The sequence below is a fragment of the Rutilus rutilus genome (assembly GCF_951802725.1).
Source record: "Rutilus rutilus genome assembly, chromosome: 17".
Taxonomy (NCBI): domain Eukaryota; kingdom Metazoa; phylum Chordata; class Actinopteri; order Cypriniformes; family Leuciscidae; genus Rutilus; species Rutilus rutilus.
Window position 1 is genome coordinate 36,043,316 of NC_140230.1, and position 12,620 is coordinate 36,055,935.

The 12,620-nt window shown below is 38.6% G+C and overlaps 1 protein-coding gene across 3 annotated transcripts in view; it reads left to right on the plus strand.

Annotated features, from left to right (window-relative positions):
• The window catches only part of rftn1b (raftlin, lipid raft linker 1b), a 123,141-nt gene that overhangs the window by 94,164 nt on the left and 16,357 nt on the right, over positions 1-12,620 (plus strand). The window lies entirely within an intron of this gene.

Consider the following 12,620-nt stretch of genomic DNA (forward strand, 5'->3'; position numbering starts at 1 on the left):
AAGGCATTATTGTCTCGCGAGATCTGATGCGATGTTTTGGCTGTCGTGGACGGTCATTATAATAATGCAAATGAGGGGCGCGTTGATTGGTTGCAGGAATGTATTTTACTACTTCCAAGCGGTACAAAAACATAGACAAAATACTGCAATAGCTCAATAAATGTGACGGTACTTATTGTTAGTGAAATTATAATCACAACCAAAGAAAAAAGAAAAAATACACCATTGGCAGATACATTCTTACAGAAGCCCCACTAACTGAAAGCTATTTTCAAACTGCATGTTTTGCATGAGTTTGGCTAATAATGTTTAGTGGTATATTGTTTTCATACTTGCATTTAAACAGTTTTAGCCACTGAGCATGGACTCCTGTACCGTCACTACTGTAGCTGCTAGTGTAAAACAAAGTGGAAAGATGTGGCTAGCATTCGTAGAGTCCATTCCCCGTGTTTACCTCGAAGGTAACGTTACATACAATAGCCGCATTAGCTGTTAGCTGCTATTTGTTAACCACAGTAGAGCAATAAAAACACAGTCTTACCTTTTCAATTTCTGGCAAGTCCCTGATGGTTGGGATGGCACCTTTTCCCAAACGGAGCTTCGAGGCCAAGTTCGCCTGATACTGCCCCAAATTTGTAAAAGATTCCGGTGTAAAATGTTTAGCACACACACCTAACGATACGCCACTTGAAAGAGTTGTTGGGACAGCGTCATTAAAAATGAATTTCATCCACTGTTCCCTGATAGTTTCGTCCGTTTTTGGTAGATAAAACACATTTGCATGTTTGTGGCAGTCACCCACAGAGCATCTCAGGTGTGCACTCGATTTCTCCATCTTTCTCGAGTCGACTAAACTGAATCTGAGGGGGAGAGGGGGAGAGGGGCGGGCTTCCCGCGGCATAGGTTTGCGGTGTCCATATTTGGTATATCCTCCTCCGTCTTGACGTCAAGAGGGGGAAGAAATCAAAATCTCGTTTTTTCGTGCGCGTGCACGTGGCCTATTTTACAAACCCCGAGGTAAACAAACGCTTCACTTTTAAATATCGGCTTCCCGGCCAGTGTATAATCATTATGCAATCATAACATACATTGATTCTCGTGGAAAAGTGAAATTTCTACATTATGACTCCTTTAACAAAATGCTCCTCTCTAGAGTTAATTGTTCTACGAGTTTATGGTCACATGGTTTTTCTGAGGTAAATGTGACGTTACATGACATTGTTTACAAGCTGTTTTACTGACGTCTTTCCACGGTTGAAACACTGAGCGACTCCATGTCACATGATACGGACTTCGATAAGTTGTACTCCATCTTTTAACACACTTTCAGAAGCTCATTCATGTTTATCTCGCGCTGTAACTGGTGTTATTAAGGCGGAAGAGAAGATCATGTGCTTCTCTAGAGCTGAGCCGGAGCGATCTCACGCCACAGCGCCGAAACACTATTTAGGTTTTTGAATTTCGTAAGAAAATGGCCGTAATTTGAAATCTGAGACTTTGTTTCATATCAATAGTAACAAAGCACAAAGATTATTGAGATTTATTGGATGGGATGCGCTACAATGTTGCATTCATTCATCAACTGAAAACAGGATGACTAATCGATTCTTGGGATTTAAGAACGATATCGTTTCGTAAAAATGAGAATCGATTAAAATCGAGAAATCGGGATTTTAAATAAATATAAGTCACTTAATTTATGTTTTTTTTTCCTTTAAGGCAGAAATTGGCTTCCATGTGGAGGATTAAAAAAATAGGCTAAATTGTGTGTTTTTGCAGAGCTTTGTTAGTCATGTCGTGCTGACATTGTAATGACTGTAATTCGCTGTTTGTGAAGTAAAAAACACTGCTCTACCTGTATAACGAGCCCTGAACATTGTCCGGTCACTAAGAAATTAGGATATTGGAATGATTAACATGAATATGAAAACAGTTTCTGCAATGCTTGATTCATGCGTCATTCTGTGAGTAAACACAGAGCGATCACGGCCTGAGCTGCCAAAACCAATCGCCCAGGGGTGCATTTCCCAGTAAAGGCTAATTCAAAATATGAACACATTAATAATACTAAAATAACAAACAGGTCAGTGTCATATTAATCACAGCTTTGGTTTAATATTCTCCATCCCAGTACAGTTTGAGTCCAGATAAAGCATTCTGATCTGAGTTTGGGAGTCAAACTGCATATTAAAAAGAGCATCCATGTATCATTAATACCAAACATATGGTATATAACATTCATAAAACTCAACCTGGTCTGTCTGAAATCTTATTCTAATGCGGTAACTAATACTAGAGTCTGCTGTAGGTCTACAACTAGACATGACAGTTTTTATATTATTATTTTTTTATTAATAACATGAACCAGAACAATACAATGAGATATCGGGCCCTATCTTGCACCCAGCGCAATTGCCTTTGTACACCGACGCATGTATCATTCCAATTTTGCACCCGACGCACAGCAGACTTTTCCCTCCACAGACGCACGTCGGTAAATTAGGGAATGAACTTGCGCTCCCGGGGGCGGTTCAGCGAAAAGAGGAGGCGTGTTCCGGCGCAAACGTTCCCTGGTGCTATTTTGCAGTTTCAGAAAACAATTCCTCCACAGACCAGGAGAAACCCAGTCTAAAGTCAGCGGCGCGTTCAGATGCTATTTTAAGGGCGCATGCTTGGCCATGATGTAGCGTGTGCACAACGCACATACACTTTGATTCTCTCATCTACACACACACGCAACAGTTTCCATTTTTGTGGTCAGTCCATGAAGGTGTCCATGAAGATGTGAAAAAATAGGCATAAATCTAGCTTGCACATTTACCCAAATTATTATACGCCTGTTTAACCGAAGCTAATTTGTGTGTATTTCTCCATCCCCAATGTCACTTCTCTGTGTTTTACGGCCCTGACGAGAACGTCGGTCTCCTCGGCTGTGAACCGCTCCTGGTGTGCGTCTGGCAAATCCGCCGTTATAATAGCAATCCGCCATGGAACAAGCACGCCTGCTCTTAAAGGGAATGTGAGATGTCACTCTGATTGGTTTATTTCACGTTACGCCCAAACCACACCTATGAGTAATGAAGCTTCTTCAGACCAACATATTTTAGATTTGCATCGGGCGCAAGAGTCATTTATCCCGCCGGTATAATAGTAACAGCGCCCGAGATCCGCCCACAACGTTACTTGCGTTTCACGTTTGATACTTGCGTTTCAGATCGTTAAAATAGGGCCCATAGTCTTCAAAGTAAAAATACAAAGTTAACTACTATAGTACGATGCATCGTTGAAGAAATCAACGTTGAAGAAATCAACTATAGTCACGACTGTTTCCCCGAAACCGTATTGTCCCAAATTGGTCGTTCAACCACGTTGGTTAATGATGTCACGCAGGTTATGGAGTAATAACTACTGTTAATGAATCTGTTTGAGATCGAATTAACGCGAGATGTTTCGCTATAAATTACAGACATGCATCTGAGGACTATTTCTCATTTTTCTCAGTTATTTTGCTTTATTTCCAGATTCAATCATAGACTCGTTCTTACACACTAGAGCTCGTTCACACATGCGCACTCTTCAGAAACGACGCTTTAAATCTCTTGACAAACTAAAAGACGTAAATTACATTTGTATGTATTCTAAATAAAAGATACCCTGGTAATCCAGAGTTCTCGCGAGAGCACAAGTTGAATTTGCTCAGCGAGATACTCTGGTGTCGAGTAATGATGCTCATTAAATATGCCCCTCGATCTGAGCTGCACCAATCACATCGGGTTATCTGATATAGGCGGGGCAGAGGCGAGATGACGACAGCGCTGTGACGTCGAAGTCATTAGTAAACATTGCAAGATGGCTATGGATGAACACCAGTTGTTTGAAACGGCTTTGGCCGCTACAATGAACGAGTTAGACTTGACTTTTTATCTAAAAGAGGAACAGAAGACGCCGCTCGAATCCTTCCTTTGCAAGAAGAACGTTTTTGCTGTTTTGCCGACCGGATACGGCAAGAGTCTAATCTACCAGTTACCTCCGCTGGTAGCTAAGGTATGGGGCTTGTTGTGATTGGTCGTAGTGTTATCCAATTGCGTGCAGTGAGATTTTCAAATGCATGCTTGGTGCCGCCCCTCGAGCTGGCCGATCTTCATTACTCGACGCCAGACCATTAATCTTTTAGATTTAGGTCTGGATTTCCAGGCTAAATAAAAGACAAAGGTTGTACTGAATGTCAGCTTGCTTATTTTGCTCAAGATAAGGATTTATTGAGTCCACATGTCATGCAAACTAGAAACTCTTCTTCTAAACACAGGTCGAGATCTGTCACTCAAACACACGACTCTGCGATGCTGTTTGAGAATTTTCGTTGGAACGATGGTTTCGGGAAACACCGACTCGTTGAACTGCTGATAACGACAGAACTTGTGACTATAGTTGGCTGACGATGCTTTCGGGAAACACACCCCTCTATGAAGCTCCTCCTTCTGAAAAGCACACTGTGCTCTGATTGGTCGGCTGGATCAGTGTGTTGTGATTGGTCGAGCGCTTCTTTGGGAAATGACCATAACCACCAGTTTAACACACTATTAGGCCCCGCCCCTTAATTCTGACGCGATGTGAAATTTAGTCCGACTATGGGAGAATCCGATTTATGCTTTGAATTATGTCAACATCTGTATCTTGTTTCTTGAAAGCAGTTTTTCTACTTGGATTTATTCAACTATAAAGGCTGGGAATGAGTCAAAAAAAATCATCAAACTCTTTCTCACTGGATCATGACGAGAGAGATTTAACAAAGTTGACCAAGTTAACCAAGCTAATAAATCAACGTAGATTAGACCGTTTGAAGCACACAGCGTAACCCAATTAGAGCTCGAATAAGATTACCGTAACGCGATCGCATCAGGATGCCGATAACAAAATCAGCAAAGTGTTGTGCATGAGAGAAACACTCAACAATGTCTCAAACTGTGCTCAACAAAGTCAAAGGCAGTTCAAGTTGCCGCAAGAGAAACATCAAAGTAGGAGCTTCAATGAAAACGCCATTATGTTCCCTGAGCCATATAATTTTCCTCTGGCATTAAATATTTAGTATGTAGTTAGAGCTGAAGGTAAAGTGTGAAGGTCAGCGCAGTCACTGGAGCAGTGTGATATCTAGACTGTAGATAGGCCATTAAAACACGTCCTTTGGCAACGTAACCTTTAAGGCTCCTGTGGAGGTGAGGAAAACATGCGACCTGCCGTTTCAAAGAACACTTTTCTTTGTCTGTGTGAATGTGGCTGAACTACACGACTCGGAAACGGATCAGAATCAGATTTCCAAATCTTTCATTAGCAGTGGGATGAGTGTGTTTCCACATGAACCCAGTTTTTGGCAACTTTATGATGTGCGAGATGAGTGATTTTAATGCGGGCGGTTGCTGTCAAATGTCAAACCAAAACTTTATTCAGACACATTTCTCACATTATCACAGTTTATTCGCTATAGTTCGGAAAATGGTAATCAAATATGATTCAGAGTTATCAAATCGGTTGATATTTCACTGGTTTTGTTTCATAGCCTTTCATATCATAATACAGGGACGCAATGAAAGATTATTAATAGCCGTTCTTGTTCTGTCCTATCTGTCATATGTTGATACCTCATTAAACAGCTGTGCTATACATTTAAAAAAAGTCTTAATTTTATAGTAGGCTATAAAATAAGTGATATTTTTGTTTATCTTGTTTTTCATGAATGTATTTTACAACAAAACACAAAGGGCAATGTGTAAAGGTTTACCAGATTTAGTGTTACGCTTATTGTCTCTAGTTTGTCCCCCACTTTTTTTTCACAAAATGTTCAGATTTTATACAATTATTGTGCACTCGTGATTTTTCTAGACTAAATTTTACTGCTGAATTATCCACTAATCTAGTTTATAATAGCATTTATGTCAGATATTTTTTCTTGTTGTTGTTTTTCTTTATAATGAAGTTGTCTGTATTTAGTAGATTGTGTTTAACACACAAAATAGTGATTATCAGTTCAACACAGAGTTATAGAAATTCTACTTGATTAGAAAGAAAAAAACGGCGCTGGTATCGGATCGGTATCGGGTCGATACTCAGAATTTTTGGTATCGGATCGGATCGATTCTGAAAAAATGGTTCCGTTGAATCCCTAAAAAAGGTCACATTAGCAATTAAAGAAAAAACACTTCAGCAAAACATGATCAGGTCAAAGTGTCGGAATGATTTGAGGTCCCAAATTTTGAGTCACTGTATGAAGAATTTTTGGGTTTATGTCACACTTTACTTTATTTTGCTCTCCTCACTTACATAAATGAACTATAGTGTCCTGCACACACTAGTAAAACAATATATCAAATATGATATCTGTTCTGGTGTCTGAATCATTTTTGGTTTGACTGTATATAGCGAAGCACAGGCAGCTGAACGTCTGCGACAGACACGGTGGACCCCGGGTAGAAAAGTGTGATATAGGTGTAAAATAAAAAGCTATTTTTGGTTGTCGAGAGTGGAAGTGTGTGAGCTGAAATCTGCTTCTTTGACTGAGAAGGTTAAACACAGAAATAGATCTCTCAGAGCTTTGATATTTTCCCCATCATGCTTTGGAGGAAGTTTGGGGTTGGTTGAAGACTCTTTCTGCTCACTAAGGCTGCATTTTGATAAATATAGTAAAAACAGTGATATTGTGAAATATTTTTGCAATTTAAAATACTGTTTTCTATGTGAATATATTGTGAAATGTAATTTATCATTAGGGCTGGGTATACGAACTGCCTCCATACCATCGAGTATCAAAACATCTCTTGTCGTTCAGAGCCAACACTAGCCGCGTTTCCATTACCCTTCAAATTGCGCAAATTGAAATTGCGAATTGAAAATACGCCCGATGGAAACGCGTCAATTTCGCAAAAACTCCCATTTATCGCAAAAAAGTTTTTCCGCTCGTTTGAGGAGGTTTTTCAGGCAATTCGAAAAAGAAATATTTCGCAAAACTGCAATGGAAACAGTTTTTGCGCATTCACAGGTCAGCTGACGTAGATGAGGCGGTGTGTTTGGACAGAATACGAGACAGAGCTCTTTATTAAACTCATAAAAGACAAAAGAATTACAGGAATAATGGATTCTACACCTCAAATAAATGCCACAATCAAGACCTGGAAGCAGAAATGAGGGAGAAACACCCAGAAACTCCTCATATGAGCCGCTCACAGTATAATAAGGGTCTTTCCTTACCATTAATGATTGGATAACACACATACGTCTCCTTTGATTAATAATAATGGCCAGTGCGGCGGCTGGGATATACATAAACCTATTGTCCGTTGCCATGGTCTTTGGAATGACTTATCGCGAAGTTTTAGTCAAATAACATCGGTTAATGGAAACGCTGTCATTTCGCAATAGTTTTTTGTTGACATTTAGAAAAATATCGCAAAAGTTTTGCGCAAATCTGTAATGGAAACTCGCCTATTGACTCTAGTTTATTAACAAACAATTAAAATGTCTCCTTGCTATTTTTTCCCCCGACATATTCATAATCATTAGGCTACGTTTGTTTTGCGGCAAGGTTTATGCGTGCGCTTGAGCGTGAGGTATATATTCCGGCCCCTAGTGGCCTTCATGAGTATTTGAGTCTGTAAAAAAACAAGTCAACAACATGAAAAAATAAAAGCAAAGGTTTTTTTTTAGGTAATATGTAATGTAATCTTGTTAAAACGGATTTCATAAAATTGGTATCGGAAAAAGTATCGTTCAGGAACCGGTATCGAAGTCAAGGTATCGGTATCGAACATTTTTGAACGATACCCAGCCCCTATTTATCAGTGCTGCTTTTGAAAACACCACAATGTTGACACTTACACAAAGTCAACCAACAAATGACGTACATGTATACGTATTACAGTCCTCTAAATATAGAAACACACACATCAGCTTCAAAGTCAACATGAACTTACAACTGACCCTATCTAAGTTCTTAATATACACTCCTGGGGCCGGTTTCACAAAGCTATTTTAGAGCGGTCTATAGTCTTAGACAAGTCTAAAATGTGCTCATACACTAGGCTAATGCAAGTTAGACTGTTTCACAAAAATAAAGACTGACTTAATTTAGAGCAAAAACATTAGACACCTCTTACCCCCAGGCTAACTCAGGTCTAAGACTCTGTTACCTTGGCAACCAGCAGTAACAATCAGTTACATTACAAACAGCCAAAAGAAAAGGGAAAATGGCTCATAATTTAAACATTTCTTCTTGTTTCTACATTCTCCGCTAAATTTCCCAAGTAAAATGTCCTTGTAACTGTTATACTCCTCCAACAAACACATATTCTCCGCTGGGGTAAACTGCACTGAGCGGTTGAATGCGCTTACTCGATCCGCCATGTTCTTTGTTTTGAAAAGTGTCTTATTTTACCCAGAATGCATTGCAGTGTAGTCCTCCTTAAGATAGTCAGAGTCTTCAGTGCTTTGTGCAACGGTCTGATTTTGATGTCTATCTGAAGTCTGACTATCTACTATATCTAAGCCATAGTCAAAGTCTTTGTGAAACCGGCCCCTGGTCTTATAATTAATGATCCCTGCACATTATTAAATGTTACTCAATACTTTATCTCACAATCCAATCAATTACAGATCAAGTTTTGTCTCATTAATCATCCTTCTTCACTCTGAAATGCTCCACATTACGAAAGCTGACTGTTATATGTTGACTTTACGACTCTTTATTTTGCTGAGGAGTCTTGGTTCTGCTCTAGTTCACTCACCTCCATGATGAAAGAGTGTAGCACTTCAACATCATGTAGATGTTCACACAATCTCGCAGCAACGGAAAGCCATTAAACAGACCATATTTTCTCAATTCTCCTCCACTTTTAAGTCTGCGGAGCCGTTAACAAGGTCCACTACTGGGACGTCTTCCAACAAAAACCTCTTCTCACATATTTGGATTCCCCACAGGATTGGCCTTGGCCAATGAAAATACCCCAAAAAACATTTCGACAGAAACCCGGGCCTCTCAACACACGATAGACAACAATGTCATCCAATCTAGGCAAAGGGGCTTCATAACTAGGAAGGGTGTTGAAACACAACCTCCACAAAAGACTAAACTAGGAGTCTGGCTCTTTCCCAAAGACTACGTGGGCAGAGATTCTGTAGGCTGTTGTGAAAGGTGATTTTGAGGCAGCATCACATGTGTTCTGTACACTGAAGGCATTCCCACCAGGGCTCGCAAAATGGCTAGCCCGACGTCCCGGGGCTACACCGGGGCAACCAAACTGCATAACCGGCCTGCCCGACAGGCTATCTGAAATAGTGTAATCAGATTCCTCCCTTTATTCACATTATTGACTAATTATTTTAAGGGAAAATATGACCTTGGGGGGGGTATGTGAATGTAAAAAAATAACATTATGATGTCTAGAAATCAATTTCAATAGTAACGTTACTTTGGGTTTAATTAGTCTTTTAATGAGATCTACTAATATTGTTAGTGCCGAGAATTTTCACTTGAATAAATGTATAGATCCGCACACAATGTTGTTTGATTAACATTAAAAACAGGTATATTAGGCTGCTGTCACTTTAAGACAATGCACGCGTATTCCAATATATAATGATGCTGTTATACATCCATTGTCTTTCTTGACAGTTTACGTTCACTTAAAGTCCGCGTGAACCGGAAGTTGCAAACGACTTTTCTCCAGTGCTGTGACGTATTTCCCAGTGAAAAGGAATATTGAACAGAGGGCAGGGTTTTACTCTAGCGCTCCTCCTCTCCATCTCTCGCTCATTACAGACTAACGGTTTTAGGGGAGTGGTTAAGCGTTTCCCAAACCAAGCCGTCAAACATACGTCATCAGGGAAGGTCCTCCAAGGCAGAGGGGAGGGGCATTTTCAGATTTTGATTAAAGATTACAAAGCCAAAAAAAAATTTTGTGTGGATTGACTTGCACGGATGAATTGTTCACCACAAAACTAACAATTTAGGCAAACAAAGTAAATATGGTCAATTTTGAATTCATGTGGACTTTAAGACATCACCGATTACGGCTTTCTGGGGTTTCTGTCAGACGCGTGTGAGGTTTCTTTCGCGTCTTCTTGCGCTTGAACGTTTTTTCGTTGGGAAAAAAGAATTCTTCATGCCTTAATATAGCTTGAATGTAACTCGACACCCTCGCCTCATTTAGTATACGCGGTTCTATGAATATGCAAATGAGCCCCGCCTCCACTCACTCACTCAGCTCAGAGATCCACTGGTTGACGATCACACGTTGATCTGATTGGTTACAAGGTAGTTTGTGACATCAGAAACACCAGCGATTTTAAACCGTTGTTTTTTTTTAGACTATCTTTGGTTCACTGCAGTTTTAAGGAGAAAATACTCAGCTAAAAGCACATTAAAAACACCACATAGACATAAACAACATTAAAAGCTGGATTTTCACCAACAGGGGGACGTTAAGACAATTAAAAGCTTAGTGTTGTTTAGCCATTTTAGGCTTGGCCCCTTTTTTGCCCAGTGTGTGTGTGTGTGTGTGCATGTGTGTATACATTCAGTTCTTAAAAGCATCAAGTAAACAAATAAATAATATTTAAACCAATCTACCTAATAAAACGTTTTACAAAAACAGCCACTTATTAGGAAGGTTCGACTGGGTTAAGTTGTTGTCTTAGGCAGTCAAAGGGAAGTCATCATTTTGTTATCTATTCTGAACTTTCCAGAGTGACTCACATATAGGCTAAACGAACCGTGTATTCATGCAAAACCTGTGGCATATAATTGCGAGTGAAGCATTGTCATCTAGCGCTGTCTGGTGTTATCATCATGAGTGTGCGCGCGTGCCTGACACACGACATGGTTTCTGTTTGAGAACCGCCGTTAAACCGCACTGCCTTCCTGAAATTAGGGCACAAGCTTTCTCTGTAAAACCACAGCACATGCCTAACTGCTCAAAACAACCCTGTTGATCAACACTTTTCTCTCAGAATTACACATGAATGCATTCTTTACTGAAACATCTGTTTTATTCGCGGGTCAGAAATTAAACCTTAATCTTTGTCACTTGAAGTTTATCAGACCGGATGTTCAAATCAAGTTAACAACTTTTGGTCTGTTTTTTTATTTTTTTTATTATAAATATGCATTAAAATGAAATTTCTTCAGTAAATAACTGGGAATTGTTTTCAATCATGATAAATCAATGTATCTCTATATCTACATAAATTATCATTTAAATTATTAAGTTTTTATCCATAAACATCCTTTAGAACAAAATTTTCTAAAGATTGACAAGCAGTTTTTTTAATGGAAGTTGTGTGTGTCAACATTTTAAGATATGTACACTACCGCTCAACAGTTTGGGGTCAGTAAGATTTTTTTAATGTTTTTAAAAGAAGTCTCTTCTGCTCACCCAGGCTGCATTTATTTGATAAAAAAAAAAAAAAAAAAAACAGTAATATTGTGAAATATTATGAGAATTTAAAATTACTGTTTTCTATTTTAATATATTTTAAACTGTAATTTATTCCTGTGATCAAAGTTGAATGTTCAGCATCATTACTCCAGTCTTCAGTGTCACATGATCCTTCAGAAATCACTCTAATATGATGATCTGATGCTCAAGAAACATTTATGATTATTTACAATGTTGAAAACAGTTATTTCATGATGCTATGATGAATAGAAAGTTCAAAAGAACAGCATTTATCTGAAATCTAAAGCTTTTGTAACCTTAAACACTACCGTTCAAGAGTTTGGGGTCAGTAAGAATTTTTATTTTATTTTTGGGGGAAAGAAATAAAATAAATCAATACTTTTATTCATCAAGGCTGAGTTAAACTGATCAAAAGTGACAGTAAAGACATTTATAATGTTAGGAAATATTCTATTTTAAATAAATGCTGTTCTTTTGAACTTTCTATTCATCAAAGAATTTTGGGGGGAAAAAAATTGTACAACTGTTTTCAACACTGATAATAATAATGAATGTTTCTTGAGCATCAAATCCTCATATTAGAATGATTTGTGAAGGATCATGTGACACTGAAGACTGGAGTAATGATGCTGAACATTCAGCTTTGATCACAGGAATAAATTACAGTTTAAATTATATTAAAATAGAAAACAGTAATTTTAAATTGTCATAATATTTCACAATATTACTGTTTTTTTGTTTTTGTTTTTTTTTTAAATAAATGCAGCCTTGGTGATCAGAAGAGACTTCTTTTAAAAACATAAAAAAATATTACTGACCCCAAACCTTTGAACGGTAGTGTACATATGCTAATTATTCACAGAATGCTGCTCTGATATATCTAAGCAAATGTCCAAGAAAATAAAAATAACAAAATAGTAGGGATGAACGACATATCGGCCACCATATCGGTATCGGCCAATCAGGGCCGTACACAGGGTTTTATAAATACAGAGGTCCCAAAGGTGTGCACTTTAAGGTGTTTGAAGGCCAAAAAAGTGGACAACAGTAGCTTTAAAAGCATGTCAGTGGGCAGAAGCATAAAGTATTTTATCAGATAACAGATTCTTAAACATGAGAATCAGCTTCAATGTCACAATGAATGATCCACACTACAAAATGGAAATGCAGAATGCT